The sequence below is a fragment of the Hemibagrus wyckioides genome, linkage group LG20 (assembly GCF_019097595.1).
Source record: "Hemibagrus wyckioides isolate EC202008001 linkage group LG20, SWU_Hwy_1.0, whole genome shotgun sequence".
Classification (NCBI taxonomy): domain Eukaryota; kingdom Metazoa; phylum Chordata; class Actinopteri; order Siluriformes; family Bagridae; genus Hemibagrus; species Hemibagrus wyckioides.
Window position 1 is genome coordinate 15867111 of NC_080729.1, and position 22822 is coordinate 15889932.

General features: G+C 39.6%; 1 protein-coding gene across 1 annotated transcript in view; it reads left to right on the forward strand.

Moving 5' to 3' along the window:
- The first annotated feature begins 2544 nt into the window (after positions 1-2544).
- Positions 2545-22822, forward strand: part of LOC131371207 (leucine-rich repeat and immunoglobulin-like domain-containing nogo receptor-interacting protein 3) — a 46255-nt gene continuing 25977 nt past the window's right edge. The window contains exon 1 of the mRNA XM_058419055.1: positions 2545-2993. The gene's annotated coding sequence lies outside the window, so the exon portion shown is untranslated. The remainder of the gene's footprint in view (positions 2994-22822) is intronic.

Genomic DNA, 22822 nt, shown 5'->3' on the forward strand with positions numbered 1-22822 from the left:
TGATATCCAGCCTGCTGCTTTGCATAAAAATAAAAAAAAAAAGTTAACAATATGCCTCCCATGTTGTTGGAGGCTTTCATAGAATTAATATTCTTTCATTTCTTATAAAAAAAAGTTGCATAAAGTTTACAGATTTTATTTGTGTTCGATTATTAAAGAACTCCAATGCTGTTAAGGAATATCTTGAAATAAGTTTGACCAATGCTAAGAATTCATTTTAATTTTTAATAATAACTTTTCTGCTAGTCGCCATTAAAGATTTGATAATAATGGGAAGAAGCAGGTGGCAGAGACGGCAGCAGTTGAAGGTTAATGCTTTATTCTAAAGATAGACAAACAAATCCAAAACAATACACCAGAACATGGTCATAATACAGGCAAGGGAGATGTGTGTGTGTGTGTGAGAGAGTGAGAGAGAGAGAGAGAGAGAGAGAGAGAGAGAGACTGAGCCCAGGTACAAACAATAGTCAATAATGAAATCAATAATTAGGTGCATTGGAACATGTGGCATGGAGCATGTGTGTTGGGAGAGCTGTGCATTCTGGGAACTGGAGTTCAATGCTGATTCTGATCCACCCCCACAAGGGGCTGTTGTTTCCTTAAAAACCCTGTTCATATGCACACAACAGTGTTGACCTTAGACAAGTGATTTGTGAAAAGTTTGTGCCATGAATAAAGCTCACTTGTAAACCACTAACAGAGAATCTTCAGCCCACACCATTCTGAGTGTGTGTGTATTATAGCGTCGCTTTTACTGAGCAAAGGTATTTGTTTAAATACACATTTTATAAAAGCTCACTGTGGGGTGTATGCTAGTTTTAGCTAGCGAGCAAGATATTATGCTAACAAACATGTAAGTCTGCTTATTTATACATCTCATATTATATAGGTTACATAAATGTATTTGATTGTATGTTCGTTGCATTCTATTCGTTGTCACTGTCTGTGACCCATTTCAGTGCATCCACCCAGTATGTCCTTTTGTCTTTTGTTTTTAAGGCGTGAATAAAGGGGTGTAAAGTGTAAAGATGTGTGAGATAATGCAAAAGAAGAGGAAAGACTGAACAGATTGCAGACTTCAATTTCTCTAAACAACAAAGAGGATTTATTTTGTAATGCTATTCTCGAAGGTGGCCACTTCAGATGTGACCTCAATTTGTCTCACTGAAGGATGGACTTTAAATGTCTTTGTGCAGTTGAATCTTTTAAAAGTAAAGCTGGCTTTTCGGCAGCACTCACTCTCGGAGAGAAAAATAAATAGCGTTTCTGGTTAGGAAAACACGGGTACTACAGGACAGCTGATTATATCTCATATTCCTTTTAGGACTGAACAAAAAATCCAACATCATGTAACCTTTATCTATGCTATAATGATGTTCATGAAAGGTCAGTGGAGTCATCATTTGGATTACATGTTTCAGCGTCTCATCACTTAGTTTGCTTAATCCAATTTTATTACATCCGAGCTCTGTGCTGAGAAACAGGGTTAAGCCACTGGGATCATGCATTTAGTTTGAAAGCTAGCTAGCGGCGTTCTGAGCTCAGAAAAGTAAATAGTGTTCCTACTATCTGTAGCTGTATTTGTATCCATTCAAAACATGGCATGTGTTAAATCTGATATTCATATTCAGTTACCACCCTATAGAAAATGTTGCACTATTCTATACCACATAGAAATATCTGAGGTTGTTCTTTTAACCTAATCACACCGATCAGGCATAACATTATGATCACCAAGAGGTGATGTGAATAACACTGATTATCTCCTCATCATGGCACCTGTTAATTGGTGGGATATATTAGGCAGCAAGTAAACATTTTTGCGTAAGTAATTGAGCGAGTTTGACGAAGGGCCAAATTGTGATGGCTATACAACTGGATCAGAGCATCTCCAAAACTGCAGCTCTTGTGGGGTGTTCCCGGTCTGCAGTGGTCAGTGTCTATCAAAAGTGGTCCGAGGAAGGAACAGTGGTGAACCAGAGACAGGGTCATGGGCGGCCAAGGCTCATTGATGCACGTAGGTTAATGCTGGTTCTGATAGAAAGGTGTCAGAATACACAGTGCATGACGGGTCAGGGCTGTTTTGGCAGCAAAAGGGGGACCAACACAAAATTACGAAGGTGGTCATAATGTTAGAAATGAACAAAATATCTTAAACATAATAAAAGGTAACTCAACAGCTGGTCCAATAGGATAGGTGAAGAAACATACCCAGTTCAGTGATTTAAAAATAACCCAACAAGGAGAAGGTGTTATATCAGCCCTTAGCTGGGTTAATAGCTGGTCTATTTTCAACCGAACAATCTTTTACTGTGGTGTTATCTGTTTACACGCAAACGTGTTAAAATAGTCTGAGAAAAATGGCTCCACTGTATATGTGGGAAGGTGTAGCATCATATTAATGGCCTCTCTCTCTCTCTCTCTCTCTCTCTCTCTCTTTATCCACAAGCCCTAAACCAGTTTACGCTTTCGAATCGCGGCTGCACTTGTGAGACGCTCCCTTTCATACGAGTCGGTAGAGCGAGCGGTGAAAACACAGAGAGAGAGAGAGAGAGAGAGAGAGAGAGAGAGAGAGAGAGAGAGACTCATTTTGTGGGAGGCTGAGAAAAGAGAGGAACAGACACATTTCCCACTCCCATCTTTAATGCCCTTGCTATTTAACGGAGACTAGTTGCTATATCCCGTTATACATCTCTCTCTCACACACACACACACACACACACTCCAGGCTGTAGGAGGAGAGGAGGTGAAGAGAGTGTGATTGGCATGTGGGAAAAACACACACGCACCTACACACACCTGGAGCAGAGGAGAAACGCGGACGCCTTCGCTTGACTTATGGAAAGAGGGAAAGAGGTGACCGAGAGCGCGCGACAGCACACACACACACACACACACACACACACACACACTGATACCTAAATACCTTTACATCCACAAACTCACACCGACAGACAGATGCGGTGGGAGCAGGAAGCACGCTCCAGCTGTTGGTAAGTAAAGTTATTTTTATTTTCTCCCTCTCTCCCTTTTCTCTCCTAAACACACAGATAACGATGATAAAAAGTTACATTCGGGATAAATTCACTCGAGGTTCTTGTGTACAATCGGGAAATACAGCTAGTGTGTTTAGAGTTGTGTGTCTGCCCAGGAGTTTAAACGCAGGTTATTGATCACTTGATCATTTGACCAGTTGTGTAACAGCTGGATGAGAAGGTCAGACACAGATGAACAGGTAATATTGTGGATCGATGGAATGACCTGAGAGCTCCGTTTGTTTAAGCTGTTTCTATACTACAAAGAAACTATACTAAACACACCAGGTTGTCCGATTATAATCAGATCTTTATTTCATCATGGGGATCATCCGGTGTCCCCCAGATGAGATGAGGTTCAGTTTTGAGTCTGGATCTTCTCAAGGTTTTTTTCTTCCTAATATCTCCTCAAGGAGATGTGCCTTGCCATATTTGCCTTGCTCATTATGGATAAATATAAATTATTAGAAAAAATATTTAAAAAAAAAAATTAATATTCTGAATTTTTATACTGCGGTAAATTATTATTTTTCTCCTGTCACTGTCAGATTTTATTCAGTTGTTAGTTTTAAAATATATGTTATTCAGTACCCAGCATCAATTAATCAGTACAATCAAGTAGAGGAAAGCAGACTTTAAGGGGTTAAATAAATCATTCAGGCATTTTTCAGCTTTATAAATGTGCTGCTCTCATTTTGCTGGCACTTTGTAAACAATCCCCATCATAGTACATCTCAAACGTTTATTTTAGTATTCCTCATATAACCGAACACGGTCCCGTCATATTGAAATCCACAGTTGAAGATCAAAAAGTTCACGGAGTTGTTCTGAATCGATCGAGTTTCCTGTAAGGGCTTAAACACTCTGATTGTTTCGTAATCGCTCTGCTCCTCTGCACAGCAATAGTCCAAAGTTCTAGCGAATGATATTTTGCCTATTCCTTGGGATGCTTTTAACATGCTATTATATTTATATATATATATTTATTTATTTATTTTATTTGAAGGGTGAAAGAAATGCAAAGGATATCTTCGAATATCAGAAACTGTAATAGATTTGTGTTTGTGGAGTGATGAACTGAGATCAGTCGCCAACATGATTCACACTCTGGGTCCCTCTCGTCTGCAATTATGGCACTGTAATGTGTGATATTGAGATGCATGCTCAAATTGTGTGTGTGCATGTGTGTGTGTGTGCGTGCAGACACACACAAACCTGCAGCTGTATTACAGCAATACTATGTGACCATCTCGATCCCAGATACGTAAGCTTACAGATGCTTCTGTATGGTTGTATTTTTGCCTGCATATATGTTTGTGTGTGTGTGTGTGTTGCACACACATTCGTGCTTTCTCCCCTCAAGCTCACTCACCCTGCCATTATCAGCAGGAGTGTGTCTGACAGGTCCTTTACCATGTTGCCCTGGGCAATAAGGACCTTTAAACAGGGAACAGGAATAGCTTCAAATGGTGACAGGAACATCACAAACAGCTCAACAGAGTGAGGCAGTAAAAAAGTCCTGAAAGCATCAGCATCCACTTCCTTGTCATCGATTCTAATGTTTTGTTAAGGGACAAGTTTACTATTTCTGATTATTTCACCATCTATGCTGTGACATTCCCCACTGGTTGCTGTTTCCTCTTCACCTGTGTTCTACTGACTGGCTGGTGTTGAGGAATAAATTATGTAGAATGTCTCAGTTTTAAAACCAAGATGTTATGAAATGAATCATATTATATATTAATCAAGATCATAATCTGCTGACACAAGGAATAAGATATGACAACCGCCCTGAATTTGATTATGCAGCATGTCGTGTTTTCTTTGCTGCTATTTCATATTTGTTTAATCAGCTTATGATCACTTTTAATGTTGTGAAACGTCCACGAGACAAGTTCCTATCACTATCACTTGTGTTATTGAGTCGTTCACTCACCAAACTCTCATTTTTCACACTTTTCACAAGTTCAAGATGCTGTTATAAAATAAAACAACCCCATGACCATTTAGATTCAAGACTTTGCTATTGGTGAGCTTAGTTACGATCACTGTTTAAAATGATGAGCTCCATGTTCATGCTTTAACTGTTTTGGCTTGCTTATGTATTTATTCACTCATTCCTTTTTATTTATTAATTTCTTTATAGCTAGAGTTTAGTAGTTCTACTTAAGTAAAGATGAGATGTGCAAGTTTTAAGACAGACCACTCTTCACAATAAGCTTGAGCTTGTATGTCAAGAAAGCTCCGCCCCTTCCACGAACACTGGGGTCTTCTGCCCGTGTTTTGGAGGTGTGGCATTGGAAACCATTTTTGTATTTGTTTTGATCTCAGTCACGTGGAAAAACTGTACAATTTGTGATAATGTGTGTTATCATAAAAGGCAGGCTATAATTTGATCCAGATTGTGGCCTGTATATTTAATCGATCGCAGTGCAAACAAGAAAGCCATGAGCTGTAGAGACATCATGGATCCATACAGAAATCCAGATGCAGCTTGCATTTAAATGAGTTAATTCACACACTAAATGTTTATTGTCCGTTTAATTCGAGCATCGAATTAAAAATAACTCAGAAACATTAATCTTGCAGGATGTAAAATGTAAAAAAACGTAAGACCTTAAAAGCGGACACAGAATAAGCCTGACTTATACACACATAACTAATGAGTTTGTCCTTTAGGAGATAAGGGGTTTTTCTAATAAAAGTCTAATTTGTAAGAGCATTGTGTGTTTCAACTGTGGATTTATTAATTGTTGCCTTAATAACAGACTCAATTATGGAGGCCGTCCAAAACGCTGGTCCTGTTGGCGCCACTGTTCTGTACAAAATCAACAGATTACAGTGAATATACTACATTGTTTATTGTTCTGATTAACTCAGACTGGACACACTGTGTATCCTGTGGACAGGGTTTGCATCCTAATTGTTCCTGAGTGTTGGAGTGTAAAACTAGGAAGGGAGAGCATGTGTGTGATTTCTAGATAGCATGTGCCACATCCTGTCTTGCACTAGTCCATTTCCTGTGTCTGGGTTCCATAATGCCAGGTGGAGCATGTGGCGAGGCACACCTTGTCTTTCTGGACCTATGCCTGATGAGAACACCATCATCATGTATGCCCAGTCTGGGCATACACACCCGATTGTCTGTTCCAGTGGGGCTTTTAAACTCGTTTTCTGGATTTGCATGAAATCAGACAGTGACAGACCTCCTACATGTGCCATGCAGTAACTCTCTTTGCTGGCATTATTAATGCTGGCTGCGTGGGTTTCTATTCAGTCCGCGTTATCGACTTGTGCACTTTAGGAGGCTGTGGGTGTGAGTGACTCGCCTGAAGGCAGTGTGTATGAGAAAATCTTTTGGCTGCTATTATTCAATTCATCATTATTCATTATATATATATGAGTATATATATATATATATATATATATATATATATATATATATGAGTAATTCCATTATTTTTACCGACGATGTCACATATAGTCCCTATCATCTTCTTTAGGAAAAAAAAAAAAAAAAAGAATTAGAAGTGAGTGGGAGAATCAGAGAGTAAAGGAAACACGGAAAGCTGCTTAGTAACAGAGAAATCAATTACACGGACAGTAGTTGAGTGTTTTTAACATTTGGCCAGCAAACTAATTGAAATTAAGGCAGTGGAATTGCAGCAGATAAACAATTAACCCTTTCAATGCCCAAGAGTCTCATAACACACTCTCATAAAACTGGACACCTTTGATAGATGAACTGTAGCTACTGAATAATATACTTTAAGGTGAATAACTGAGTAATGAAATTGTAAATGGTTAACCAATAGAAAGAAGATGGGAATTAGCAGTCAGACCACAAATGAAGAAAATTCCTGCTGCAGAAACAGCAGTTTACTGAAGGGGAAAGGACCTGGTCATGGTTACAACCACTTTTAGCATTGTCTGTATAGTGCTATTATAGTTAAAATGATTTTAGTTATTTATTTAGTTTATTTCAAGTGTAAGGTCTTCTTCTTAAATGAAATGTAAGGGATATCTTTGAATATCAGAAATTGAAATAGATTTGTGTTTGTGGAGTGATGAACTGAGATCAGGCGCCAACATGATTCACACTCTCGGTCCCTCTCGTCTGCAATTATGGCACTGTAATGTGTGATATTGAGATGCATGCTCAAATTGTGTGTGTGTGTGTGTATGTGCATGTAGGCACACACAAACCTGCAGCTGTATTACAGTAATATTGTGTGACCATCTCGATCCCAGATACATTGTTCTGTAGCAGCCAGACCAAAAATGGAGAAATTTCCCCCCTGAAGAAATGGCAATTCATCGAAGGGGAAAGGACACAGGACATAAAACTCCTGGTAGTGGTTACATTTGCTTCACTTTCTGTAGGTGAAATCTGACCTGTGAATCCTCACACGGTGATCCTTGGGTTTGTGAGCCAATAGAAAACAAGAGTTGGACTGTGGTCTGAAAAATGATGCTGGTTAGGGTTTAGCTGGTCAGTGGCTAGTGATCTAGTTAGCAAAAGTATGTTTCCTTAGAGTCTTACATTCATTTTCTACAGCAGCACCACTTATTCCCAGCGACATTTCAGTCTCTTTTTTCTCTGTCCTCTAAGCTTCTAAGATGGCGGCGAAGATATGGCTTGCTAACACTTCTAACAGTTTCTACTGACGTGTCACATGGCAATTGCGACTCAACTAAAAATACTGACTTGGGAACTACAGGAGCAGTATTTTTTGTGAACTTTCTGGAATGGTCCCAGGCTTAGGCAGTAGAAAGGACTGATGCTTAACAAACCAGACCCGGATCTGTGTACACCTACAGTAAATTGCCTTTTCAGTCTTTTTTTAGGCTTATCAACATTAATTATGATGTTTCGACCCATCTCTCTAATAACTAACTGCAGCTGTCTTCCTTCACTAAGCTCCTTAAGCCACTTGCATTTAAAAGCACCATTTGCAGAAAAGAAAAACAGTGCCATGTCTCTTATTAGCATCATTTTGTTAATCATCTTCACACCCAGCCTTTCAAGGGCACACCATATCAAGCAAATCTCACGAATGTGTGAGCACATGCCCTGAAAATCAGCGCTAATTGTCTAATTCTTGCGTTAACGTGTGAAGCCAGCAGAGCATGTGGGAAAGACATGCTTCAAGGTCAAGGCTTTATCTCTTCTTTGTTTTGGAACAGCGAGGGCAGCAAGAGACTACCGTTTCCATGGAGTTTACTCCATTACCCCCCTTTTCCCATTTCAAAGCAAGGTGCAAAACACATTTCTCACACATTTAAAGTTTTCGAATCGGAGACGTTTCTGGGCATCGAAATAGTTATTGAATAGATCTAATGATGTACAGTGCATCCTGGGTGCCGCTGTTTTCACTATAGATTTAGTGTTATTTTTTGAGGTCTAGCTTTTTCCCGATAGCTAGTATTTTTAGATATGGAAAAAAAAAAAAATCAGGCTTCGCACCTGGGTCAAAAATGATTCACAAGATCTCATGCAGCCTTGATCAATAATGCATTTGATTAATCATTAACCTATCAAAGGGGCAGGTGTCCGGTGGAAGGCGCTCGAGGGAAATCACACCCCCCGTGGACATAATGAGCGTTGGATTCGGCGCTTTATGCTTGCAAGATTTATTCTATTGATTCAATTTTTAATGCCCTCTCAAAAATAGCACAGCCAGCCTGAGCCCCAGCGCTCGAGCCCTGGCTTCTAAACTGAATGGCAGCAATCAGAGAGGGCAGGGGAGAAGTGCTGGGTTTAACAGGAGTAGGCTTAGTAGGTTGTGTTCCATTTATTCTTGCAATATTCCTCAATTATGCCATGCACCAGAACTTAGGTCTTTCTTTTCAACACACGTAACTGTAAACACTGTGCATATACTGCACATACTCTGTGTTTCTGTCTCCTTTTGATTAGCAAGAGATTTAAGCTTCAGGCTCCAGGATGCTCTCTGAGCAGAAGCGATGCTGATACTCTATCCCTCGTCAATCGGAGCGATGCTTACCAATCATGATTGTCTGTCAGCTCGTGGATGCAGAAGAGATCAGCTATTATTATACTACAAGTGCCTGGTGATGTAGCATACAAGATCCTAGATATTTAAATGTGGAATATAAACGCATCAGTGGCACTGCTTGGTTCAACACCAATGCTTTCGTCGGAAATAAAGGGCATAGGATGTGTAACTCACACTATTTAAGGAGATACATGAACAATAATCTGATTAAGCAGGTAGTAAGTGCACCAGGGGTTTAAAAAATCCTCTGCAAAATTTGGTCAGTTATAGAAAATACATTTGATACATGATATTATTTGGAAATATTCACAGTACTGGCAGGTCTATAGCTACTATGATTAATATTTAATTAACATTACTGTAAATTGACCTTCCTGTTTCATCAAACATCACAACGTCACTAATATCAACAAACCAGGGCAAATGAAATGGGTTTAAACTTGCAGTAAAGCTAATCGGGACACCCGTTAGCTTTTGATTAGCTACAGCTGCTATGTTTAAAGAGATAATCCATACAGTTGACAGCTATTTAAATCTAGATTATAAATTATAACAAAAACCATTAGCAACAGATGGTTTTATTACTAATGACTGGCATCTTACACTAAAACTAATCCAAAACAACAGCTGAGGTAACATTAATGTTGCATGCTAATGATCTAATCAGAGTAATACCTAGCTAGCAAAGGTAGTTCACTAGCTACTAGAGAAACAGTGAAATGGATGGATTAATAAGCAGTTGTTAGATTATTTTTTTTAAGGAAAGGTATTTAAGGTTTATATTTGCATAATATTTTACAGCAGTGATTTTTCATGCTAATATATGCTTATTTGAATACAGTTTAGTCCTGTAAATGTACAGCTTGCACTCTGTTGAACACAAATACAGTGTGCCTTTACTGTAAACATGTTTTACAGGGTGAATGCTGTAAATATGAATTAATATGCAATTATTATTGTGTGGGAATTTTTCAGGGTCGTTTTTTTTATACAGTGCATCCAAGTAATATGGGCTATTATTTTATTTCTTATATAACTTACGTTCATAAATAATGAAAGACACAAGTTTTGAGTGTGTGTGTGTGTGTGTGTGTGTGTGTGTACGTGTACATGGGAAAAGTATATGAGACTAAGGCATGACTAGGACTCGCGAAACACCACTGAAGCATGAGTAGTGACAGAGCCGTACTGTTTCTGTCCACTGTCCTCTTTATTCTGTCCACTGTCACTTACTCCTTCACTCTCTTTTCCTGTAAGAAGTGACATTGCTGTCATTATTTCCCCCAGTGCCTTTCTCCTATCCCTCTGTGTGGTAGTCAGTTCTCCTGTCTGGTTTTGTTTTTGTGTTGTTACACTAAATATATTCTGTACACAAGGCATTTTGACTCTGTGTGTGTGTGTGTGTGAAGCAAGAAGTTAATCATGAAGGCCAAGCTGGTGTAATACGCAGACGTTTGTTCTGCTACATCGTTCAGCAGCGACGGAGCGTGCGCCTCAGATTCCCGTCACTCCATCCTCTATCACGGAGGAGCTTTTAGTGTCTTTATAGTGATGTAAGGACATCACCTCTGACTCAGTGAGCCACGAAAAATAGAATTTGAAAGAGAGAGAGAGAGAGAACGAGAGAGAGAGAGAGATTGCTGAACCTGGTGTATTTTGTTTTGAGGGGGTGGATCCTCAAGTATTAGTTCTACATCATTGTGTCAGAGTCTCTGTCTCACACACACAGATACACACACACACACACACACACAAGACCTTGAACCTATATACACACACACAAATACTTGTCCTCCACACCTCGAATAAGAACCAGCAGCCTCTTACATTCACACATACTTCAATAGCCAGGCAATTGTGCCAAAAAAAAAAAAACACTCTCTCACTCTCACACAAAGTGTGTTTGAACCCAGTCACCCTTCCAGATCGGCTCCGGTGCTGTTAGATAGGGGAGAGACGTTGGGAATTAGTTATGACTAAGTGTGGAGAAATTCCAATCGAAATATGCTAATGCATTATGTAAAAAAAAATAAATAAAAAAATGCTAAAGTCGTTTTTTGGGGTTTTTTTTTCCTAAATCCTTTTCAATTAGATTTATCTAGGCCATGGATGCGTGTGATAAAATAATGGCTAAAAAAGATAATCATGATTATATTTGTTTAATATTAAGACCGTTAGAGTGGAATTGCAAAATAGTTGAATTGCATCTTTTCAGTTTAAATAGACAGAGCAAGAGGTCTGCCTTATACTGTGGCTTAGTTTAATATAGATAGATAGAGAGATAGATAGACAGACAGACAGACAGACAGATAGATAGATAGATAGATAGATAGATAGATAGATAGATAGATAGATAGATAGACAGACAGACAGATAAATAGATAGATAGATAGATAGATAGATAGATAGATAGATAGATAGATAGATAGATAGATAGATAGATAGATAGATAGATAGATAGATAGAATATGTAATGAGTGTGAAAAAAAATACCAGGGATATGTCAAGCACGTAAATTATGGTTTTAATAAAAAAGATCAGTAGCGGCAGTCTAATTTCTAGACTTATTTATAATTAAAAGCTAATTATAATTAAAAATTTCTGCTTGTACAGAACTACATCACATTCTGATTGACAGTGGTGTCGCCATGGCAACATAAACAACTCAGTTGAATGTGCTCGTGTTAGTGAGTAGAAATGGCCACTACATGGCTTTTGATATTTCTAGAGACATTGGGAATATTGTGTTTGGTTTTAATAAAACCATCTGCTTTAACTGACATTTAAGGGTAAAACAGAGTCAGTGTCAGCTCAATATTAGGTTGAATATTAATACAGGTTTGATATTAGGAGCGATTCCCACATCATGTCCATCCCTGAGAAGATAAAAGCTCTTACTGAAAGATTTCTGATATCGGTGTAATATCTTAAACAGAACTACGAGATCAGGACATTCCTTCACAGCTCTCTCTCTCTCTCTTTTTTTAAAACCACACGTTCTTATCGCTGTTCACGTCAACGCCGTCTCCGTGCCGTGCCTGAGCCTCTGTGAGTCAGAGCGAAGAGAGAGAGAGGAGAGAGGAAGATGAGTGGCGAGCAAGAAGTGAGAAAAGACAGCTCCACTTTTAAAACAGCACAAACTGCGTCAAGCATGAAATGTCATGATCATAGTTTTAGTGCGGAAAAAGTGCTGAATTATTCATAGAAGACTGCTGGTATGTATGAGACAGGGAATCAAAGCTGGATTTCTGACCCTGTGAAATTGATGACAGAGGAAGAGAGGGGTGCGCCGAGAGGAGGGAGATGAGACAGAGGGATTTGGAGAGAGCCAGGAGAACAAAAACAAATGGCGAAAGACGGAGAACAATCCAGAGACGAACTTTGTAACACACACACACACACATACTCACAAATTCCAGGATCATGGGTGTGATAAACAGTGAAAGAAAAGACAGAAGGGATTAGAGAAGCTTCTGCTCTCAAAGGACAAATAAATGTCACCTCTATAATAACCGTTGAGGATACACACACTGTACACCGAGAGACTGCTACTGTACATTACTGCTGACGGTGGACATATTGTTCTTCTCATCTGGAAAAATATCAATGTAATTTAGATTTAATACTAAATCAGAATTTATTATTAAATAAGTGTCAAAATCGTTCCAGGGAATATAATAGTGGGGCAGCATGGTGGCTTAGTGGTTAGCACTGTTGCCTCACACCAAGAAGATCCCAGGTTCGAACAGACAGGAGCCTTTCCATGTGGAGTTTGCATGTTCTCCCCGTGCCTGCGTGGGTTTACTCCGGGTACTCTGGTTTCCTCCCAAAGCCCAAAAACATGTACATTAGGTTGATTGGTGATTGCCCATAGGAGTGTGTATGGTTGTCTGTCTATATGTGTGCCTGTCCAGAGTGTACCCCTACCTTTCGCCCCATGTGTGCTGGGATAAGCTCCAGCAGATCCCCATGACCCTAATTAGGAATAAAGCGGGTATAAACAATGGATGGATGGAATATAATAGTTGTTAATCAAAAAATCAAGATGGCAGATGAACGTAGAGCCACTTTTTTTGTCTGTGAATTTTTCTATTTCTTAGTGGAATAAATTCAATTTAAACAGCGCTTAACGTCAACGTTTCTACTCAGGAACTCAGAAACTTTCTACTCAGGAACTCAGAAGCTCTGAGCTGGATTTTTTTTTTTTTTTTTGCTTGTTTACTGTCAGTATGTTTTTTTTTTTTTTGTTGTTGTTGTTTTTTCGATCTTGAAAGAAAACGAGACAGTGAATGCGCTGATGTGGGAAGTAGGAAGTTCCGAGTCAGAAAGTGCAGAGTTTCCAGTTGTCATGAATGCATTAAACTGCAAACGCTCGTCTAAAAATACTCCGCGAGAAGCGAAGGTTCAGCTTCGATTTCTCGAGCTGGAGTACGAAAGCATTCTGAAAAGGAAAAATATAAAGAAATAAGAAAAGAGTCAGGGTTGTTAGTCAGATTGTTCATTTTTTTTTCCTCCTGACTGGAAATCAGCTGGCAAGTAGCGCTCATCTTTTTTTAGTTGGTAGTGATCCTGATAACCTGCAAACTAGCTTGCATAATAATAGCAATAATAGTAAAATGTGTCTGTTTTAGATTTTATTCTTGATCCTTAAACCTGGTTTAGAACTAACGCATGGCTTTGTTTGTACACGTTGAAGCGGCGGTAACGTGAGTGGCATTGGTGACGTTCTCGCCTGCGTACTCCATGCACACGTGTAGAAGTGAAGCGGCGTTACAAGACCGTAGACATGGCTGCCATCTTGAAAACATGTATATCTAGTAGAAAAAATATGTAATCCAGCCTTCAGGATATGGCCCAATGACTATTTTACTAGCTTTTATATGTAAAAGTGTGTAAAGCGAAGCCAAAATAAACAAACAAAAAATCAGTGTGTGTGTGTGTACTGTATATAGTTGGCTTTTTGAAGCAAAAATGAGGTCAGTTTTCCATAAACTTGGCAAAGAAGAAGGGGTTTAATTCAGAGTTAAGCCCATGATTCAACTATAAATGAATAAAACATCTGAGCTCATGCCCAGCCTGGTCCGCCCACCCTTGTGTCGTGCGCGCTGTCATTTAAGACTCCATCCTGTTTTCTTTTTGTGTTTTATCACAGGCATTGACATATTCTGATTGATGTTGTTTTTCAGTCTTTTAGAATGGAAATGTGTGTGTGTGTGTGTGTGAGAACATCAACAGCGTTACAGTCTCTTTAATAATTCGTTCGCCGCCTCAGATTTAAGACTTCTGTTTTCCGAAAGGGCGAGGAGAACGCTTTATTTACCGAAGGTCCTGCTTTATTTAACGTCTCACTGCAGTAAATTATTCACGAACGTTCTCCAAAGGAAAGGCTCTGTGATTTCTGCTTGATTAGATTGCGTTAAGGAGAGGTACAAAACATTTCCACACACATGCCCTGAACACAGAAGCCATAACTTGAGTTTAAACACAAGTCTGTGGTGAGAGCTATTCAGAGTATTCAGCTAAGGAAGGAAGGGTGATGTTTCAGCGTTCGTTAATTGAAAGTGATGTGAAAGTGACTCAGGATGTGATCATCCTGACCAATCGTATGAGGTTTAAGAGTTTTTTCCATAGATAGATGGCTAGCTGATTGGATAATTGCATGATTGAGCGGGGTGTTTCTAATAAAGTGGCTGGTGAGTGAATTTAAGATAAGATAAGATAAGATAAGATAAGATAAGATAATCCTTAATTTGTCCCACAGCAGGGAAAATTTGCATAGTTACACTGGCAAAGGGATAGTAGCTAAAGAGGAAGATAATATCAAGGCAAGGTGACTTAAGCGAGAGACTTAAAAAGACTTCACATAAAAGTTATATAAAAAAAAATACACAGAGTATACAAAATATATAAATATACAATAATAAGAGTAAACATCATTTTTAATCTGTTATAAAAATATACAAAATATATAAAGAAAATAATAATAGTAGTAGTAATAATAATAATATAAAATCAATCTGTTATAAAAAATACAGAAATATACAGAAACAAATATTATTATTATTATTATTAATAATAATAGTAACAATCTGTTATAAAAAATTTATATATACAAAAATATATCTGCCGCAGTAACCTTGATAAGTACAGTTAGACTGGAATTCATGCAAGTTTTATGCCTTCTTCTAACTTCTTGTTTGTCAGTTGTTGTTGTTGTTTTTGCAGAATTCAGGGCTACAGTAACTTCCTCAGATGTCTAGAACAATGATAGACAACAGCCTTTTTTTATTCACTTGTTTACTTATAGATTTGTGTGATAACTGGAGGTGGTGGTGTGCGAACCACGTAATAAAAGAAAACTGTTCAGCGGTACAAAATCTAAAGCAATTTTTTCCTCTAATGCCCAACATTAAATCTGCAGAACAGATTTCAGTAATCTATCACGAGGTCGGCTTCGTCTCCTATCTCGGATCTCATCTGCAGCCTGTTGTGTGTATAATCGTATTCACTGTGCTCTCCACTAACACACAGTGTGATGTGAACAGTGATGAATGAAGACGAGAACGGAAGCGAAGCTCACCAACGGCGTGACGATTACATCCGAACACGTTTCTGTATCCGTGAAGTTCTTTACGCTTATTGTCTATCTGCAGCAGGTGACCCTCAACTGACCCTCAGGTAACCTCACATCAGCATCTGTGTCTCTAACATCCTGAAGCGTGGGGTTTATGCTGGTGTACTGCTGTTGAGGCTGTGGGGTTGCATTCTGCTGAGACATGTTGGGGTTGTCCTTCTTTCTCTCTGAACCATCCTCTTTCTCTCTAAGTGCTTTCAAACCCTGCAGACCTCCTGTGGTGAGAGCCAGATTCCTGCAGCTTTAAGAGAAGATGAAATCTCTCTCTCTCTCTCTCTCTCTCTCTGTCTCTGTCATGAATTTCATCCTTTATAAACTAGGAACCTGCCAAAATCTTGCTTTTAATTCTGTTATTTTTTCCCCACATCACTATGAGATTGTGTAACCTTGCCATCCTCCATTCTCTCCATGCCCCTTTTTTCTCTCCTGTTTTCAGTTCAGCATGGAGGCAGGCGGTGTCACCTCTGATTGGCTCCTTCAGAGGCTGGGTGTAATCATTTTCCACCCAGTTATACTGACCATGTTGCCACAAACACACTTAGACACATACAGAGAGAGAGAGAGAGACAGAGAGAGAGAGAGGGAGGGATACTGTATATTATTATAATATATACAGTAGACATACTGTCTCTCTCTACACACACACACACACACACACACACACACACGCGCTTAGTAGCAAGATTGAGTCGGGAATTTTTTGAAGTTTCCACCATTTTTCTCATCTTCCTCATGCATTTTCCACTCTAACTCGCTTTTCCACTCTATCAGTCTAAGCTTCTTATCTCCCCTTCCTCACCCTCCGTCTGCCTCGCCATCCCTCCGTCTTTTCATTTCCCCTCACACCTTCTGGATTTATTGGTCATTTCTTGCCATCATCTGCTCCTCGACTTTGAGAGGCTCGTTTAGAGCCGGAGAGAGTTCGGGAGAGAAAGAGCTCGGTCGCCGCTTTATCTTTTCACAACCCAAGGACACTCCTGACGTTCCACTCTTCATTCGTTCACCTGGCAGAGAGAGATACCGTCCTCCCAGCTTACCTCCTTTTATTGTCTCTCACTATATCTCTGGTCTAGCATCCTCTCTCTCTCTCTCCTTCTCTCTTTCTCCTTCTCTCTTCCTCTCCCCTCTCACTGTCTTTCTTTCTTTCTTTCTCCCTCCCCCTCTCTCTTTCCTTCTCTCTCTCCCTCCATCTCTTATTCTCTCCCTCCCTCTCTCTCTCTTTCTGTTCTTCTCTCTCTCTCTCTCTCTCTCTCTCCTCACTGTCTCACTGTTTCTCTTTCTTTCTTTCTTTCTTTCTTTCTTTCTTTCTTTCTTTCTTTCTTTCTTTCTTTCTTTCTTTCTCCCTCCCCTCTCTCTTTCCTTCTCTCTCTCCCTCCATCTCTTATTCTCTCTCTCCCTCCCTCTCTCTCTCTCTCTCTCTCTCTCTCTCTCTCTCTCCTCTCACTGTTCCTCTTTCTTTCTTTCTTTCTTTCTTTCTTTCTTTCTCCCCCCTCTCTTTCCTTCTCTCTCTCCCTCCATCTCTTATTCTCTCCCTCCCTCTCTCTCTTTCTGTTCTTCTCTCTCTCTCTCTCCGTCTTTCTCTCTGTCCTTCTCTTTCTTTCTCTCTCTCTCTCTCTCTCTCTCTCTCATCCCCCCCCTTGCCTGGCCCTCTCACTCTCTCCCTCCTCTTTCTCTGTCCTTCTCTCCTTCTTCCCTCATCTCTCCCCCTCTTTCTTTTTTTTCTTTCTTTCTCTCTCTCACTACCTCTCTCTCTGTCCCCCTCTCTTCTCTCTCTCAATCCCTTTCTCTCTCTCTCTGCCCCCCCTCTCTTTCTCTCTCTCAGCAACAGCATGCTAGTTACTGTGTCCTCGTATCTCCTCCAGCCTACAGCAGGCATGCCAGTTCTTTTCATGAGGCAGCTGTAATTATTTACCGAATTGTTGGACGCTGGCCTCCTTCAGTCGTGATAGAAAACTGGTCAAGATGGATTTCTTTTGTGTTTCTAGTTCAGTGCATCGGCTCTAATCCATTTGATTGGACATTCTTTTCATGTTCACATTTGAGACGTTGTGGAATATAATTCACAAAGATGCTTTTTTTAAATTCGAACCTGTTTCAGGGGAAGTGCCGAGGAGAGAAGCTTCCTCTTGGTTAGTTAGTGCTATGTGAATGGCAAGCTGAGCTGTACGTGTTCGCTCATAGCATTCCATAATGGTGATAATAATCATAATAACAATGATGTAATAGTTTCTCAATGTGGCATAAAGAAATATTCAGATTTGCAATACTTAATAAGAGGTGAATAATGTTTGGCAAAAAATAAAAATAAAGAACTAAAACTAATATATCATCGCTATCCAAGGAAAAATGTCAGTATACCTTTTTTTTTAAAGCAAAATCGTCAACCTCTGCAACGTTGAGAATAACTGATACCTTGAACCTCCAGCCAAAGGTCAATCATTGATTTTTAAATTGTATCAACAGACTCCAGGCCATATTTTCTGGACACGGTTAAAGTGAAGGGCAGAGCAGTCAGCTGAGTTGGACTGTTACAAAGGACACTGACCGGATTTACCTGGTAAAGCTTTTCCAGAAGAGCCTTTAAGGATGGCTTGGGATCATCTGGAAGAAATTTTGATGCCAAAACTGTAGGGTCTGGTGAATGGATTGGAGTGAGTTAAAGACTTAACAAAAAGAGATAAATATATACGTGAGCATCAAACATGCTGAAATGAAAAATAAAAAGGAATAATTAAATATGGAAATAAACAAAATGAGAAAATATAATAATCACTGTTTTATTTTTTCACCTTTTTAGATGAGCCTTTTTTTATTTAGACTCATGCTAACAAATACAACAGCAGTATAACAGAAGGCAAACATTAGTTAGGCGTATTAGGTCCGATCCTACCCCGAAACCCTATTCCCAGTGGACTCATTTACAAAAGACATATACTGTACAGTAACATGTGAAACACAAAACACAGGAACACAATAAAACAAGGGCAAAAGGATGCTAATTATAATACACACCGATCAGGCATAACATTATGACCAGTTATTATGACAATTATTGCATTGTCATGCTTTGGGCAATGTTCTGCTGGGAAACATTGTGTCCTGCCATCCATGTGGATGTTACTTTGACACGTACCACTTACCTAAACATTGTTGCCAATCATCTACACCCTTTCATGGAAACGGTATTCCCTGATGGCTGTGGATAGTGGATAATGCACCATGCCACAAGGCAAAAATGGTTCAGGAATGATTTGATGATCACAACAACGAGTCTGAGGTGTTGACTTCCCCAGATCTCAATCCAATCGAGCGTCTGTGGAATTTGCTGGACAAACAAGTCCGATCCATGGAGGCCCCACCTCGCAACTTACAGGACCTAAAGGATCTGCTGATAACATCTTGGTACCAGATACCACAGCACACCTTCAGGGATCTAGTGGAGTCCATGTCTCGATGGGTTAGCGCTGTTTTGGAAGCAAAAGGGGGACCAACACAATATTAGGCGGGTGGTCATGATGTTATGCCAGGTCGGTGTATTGAGCCTGTGATAGATGAAATCAGGGAGAGAGAGAGGGAAAAAAAACAGAAAGTAAACAATGCGCAGAGGTAAGTCAATATCAGTTTTCATGATTGATATGTTTAGAGGCTTCTCTGTATTGACTCGTGCAAGCAAACAACTTGTATATAACATATATCTCAAAATTGTGCTTTGTCCAAGAGTGTGTTGATGAAGTCAGTGTTGTTGTGTTTTAAGCCAGCAAGCCAAATGACTTCATTAGATTAGGCTTTTTATTTTGTTGTTTTCTTTCCCCAGTTCAAGTTGTGGTATTGTTTATGAAAAACTCTTGACACTCACCCCATCGCTTCACATTTGCATAAAATGAAACTCACTGCTTCACTTTTTTCCTTCACCTGATGCAACCAGCCCAGACATTGCCTCCTATTGCTTTAAATCTCCAACTCTCACTGAAACTAAATGACTCCCAGCCCATTTAATCCAAGAAAAATGGTAGACGAAGAGCTACCAGTTAAATAGCCGGTATTTTTAATGCCACCTAAAATATCCGATGCATCAAAACGAACAGAATTAAGAAAACGCCCCGGCTGCATTGACCCTGATTTACAGAAAGGATTGGTTAATGAATTTGGGTGTCCATCTTTCCTCACTACATCCCTGTTTATCAGTTATAGCTGACTACCACGGCTAATAGTCTGTTACTGAAAAGTTAAACTTAGACTCATTTTTCAGGACCAGCTGACGTAAAAGCATGGGTGGCTGACTTACTCGTTATTTTGCTATTAATTAGTAATACATCAAACCAGACATCAAAGCACATAACCCAACACAGTAAAATGATGCAAATGATGAAAAGCCCGTCGCTGAAAAACTCCTAATGAACTGTCACAGTTTCAAAAAAAATAAAATAAAACAGATCAACGTGGCACAAGTTCACTGAACATAATAGTCTTTGTGTCCTGCGCCATAATTAATGTGTACTGTCATAAAGCAACAGCAGCTTTTCATTTGACAAAATGTTACGCCACTTACACTAATTATTTATGCTCTGGCACAAGCTTCGCAATACCAGTGTGAATGGATTAGCATAATGTGTATAATCTAGCCTTGAGTTTTTAAACTAGACGTCTTTATACGCCCGAGCGTTGTCCCAGCTGCAGCTGGATGTTGTCCACTGTATGTAGGGTTGCCAGATTGGACTGAAGATTTCCAGCCCGGCTACAGCTTAAAACCCGGCCATTAAAATAAAATACCAGCCCAAAATGCACACTGTTATAACTAATACAATAACAAACAGTTATAACAGTTAATAGCTTTCTGATATCGGCTTAACGAGTAGAACGATTACAACAACCCGCTAAAGACTGAAGTCTGATTGGACAGAACCTTACTGGCTAAACTGAACCATATAATTAAAGCGTCCACATTACTTTATTGTAAAGTTCTTTTGAATAGAAAATTAAGAAAATATCACGTTTATAGTCAAAAATAAAAATCCGCCAGTTGCATCAAAAACCAGCCCAAATTTTATCAACCCGCCCAATGCACTTTTTCCCGGTGAGACGTGACCAAAAAGAGGCCAAGGAGCCCAATCTGGCAACACTATAACTGCATGTCTCTGGATTTCCTCACAGCACAGACAGCGATATCTATCTATAAGCTGGAACGGTGGACTCGGATCAGCGGATGTCTTAAGGTTGAGCCGGTTCTATAATGTCGATCATTAGTATGTAGACAGAAACTGCACAGACAGACCAGAGGGGAGGCTCGAAAGTCTGTGCCCTTTTGCCCTGTCGCTGCACACTTATAGTAATTGTATTTTATATGATCTCTGGGGATTTACAGAGCAAAAAAAGCCTGGAGTGAGCCCTGTTCCTGTTCTTGCCTGAGATCTAACATCAGAGCTGAAGTGTAATTGGCTCATCTGCATCCTGGAACATACATATAGTGTTTGATTGAGCTTTGGTGCTGTAAAGTGACCCCCTCTCATACAGCGCTTAGGATATTTCACCGTAATAAGCCCCAAACTGTCATGGATACGCACTACAGCATCGGGTAACTGAACCACAGAGAAGAGAATTAATAGAACAAACTGTAGTAGGACATCTGTTCACAGGCATTTTTCAAGGTTTCAAAAGCAACCTTTTTTTTCCCTGCTCACTTATTTACAGAAATAATTCAGGCAATACAAACACTGACTCTGCTTCCTATTTTGAGACGCCGACGCTGCTCATGAGGAGACGACAGTCTTGTCTTTCTCTCTGGAAAGTTTTTCAACTCCCGGTCTGAATAACAGAATGCTTTCCTACATGAGGTGAAAAACCTACATCAAAATTTAGTTGAAGTGAAACCCAGACTGATGATTTCAGCTGTAACAGAGATCCATCGAATATAGTTTTCACTTTTAACCAGGCCAACTTGCAGGAAAGTTAGAATTGTGTACATGGAAATTAATTACCTTATTAATTATGTACGAATAAATGAGAATGGGCATGCGGTTATAGGAAAATACATCAACGTCTGATTCAGAAGGCTGTTATTACCTCGTTTGTCTGCATGACATTTACAAGCCACATCTGAAATTGTTTTACTTTTCTAAAACTACAGCAATTTTCCAATATCATAATTTTTATTATTTCCATTTGCATTTAAAATCTTAAAACAGTTATTTCCAGTTATTATTTAACATAAACCGTATAATCTTTCTCCGGCTTCTGTTCATTTCTCTCTTCCTTGAAGTTAATAAGAAAATGCTGCTTATCTTGTTACCACAAAAACCACAAAGCCCTCCATGCTAAAGACTTTTTAACATCCGAAAACGTAAAGAAACTGCTTTGCCTCTGACTGGTATAAAGCTGCAGACTCCTTCCAAAAAATGCAAAATAAGTATCTCCTCACAGAACATGTCAACATGTGGCTCATCTGCCATATGCTGTAACTATAGAAACGCTAACACATAAAAACGAGACACTATAATAAGTGTGATGATTTTATTTCACTTATGACAGATACTAAAAACATGAGAGTTTTGTATGGAAAATGTACAAATGCTAACCTTAACCCTAATCCTAACCCCAACCCTCATCCCAATCCTAACACCCAACCCTAAACGCTAACCCCAACACTAACACCCAAACCTAACCCTAAAAGTAACCCCAACCCTTACCAACCCTAACACCCAGCCCTAACCCCAACCCTAATCCTATCCACAACCCTAACACCTAAACCTAATCCTAACACCCAAACCCAACATCACCCCAACCCTAACACCAACATCCAACCCTAATCCCAACCATCACCCCAACCCTAACAGTCAAACCTAATCCTAACTCCAACCCTAACATCAACACCCAACCCTAATCCTAATCCCAGCCATCACCCCAACCCTAATCCTAACAGTAACCCCAAACCTAACACCCAGCCCTAACCCCAACCCTAAGAGTATTTTACCCTAACCATAACCCAAACCATCACCCCAACCCTAACACCCAAACCTAATCTTAACCCCAACCCTAACCCCAACCCTAACAGCTAACCCTAACACCCAAACCTAATCCTAACCCTAACACCCAGCCCTAAACCCCAGCCCTAAACCCCAGCCCTAACCCCAGCCCTA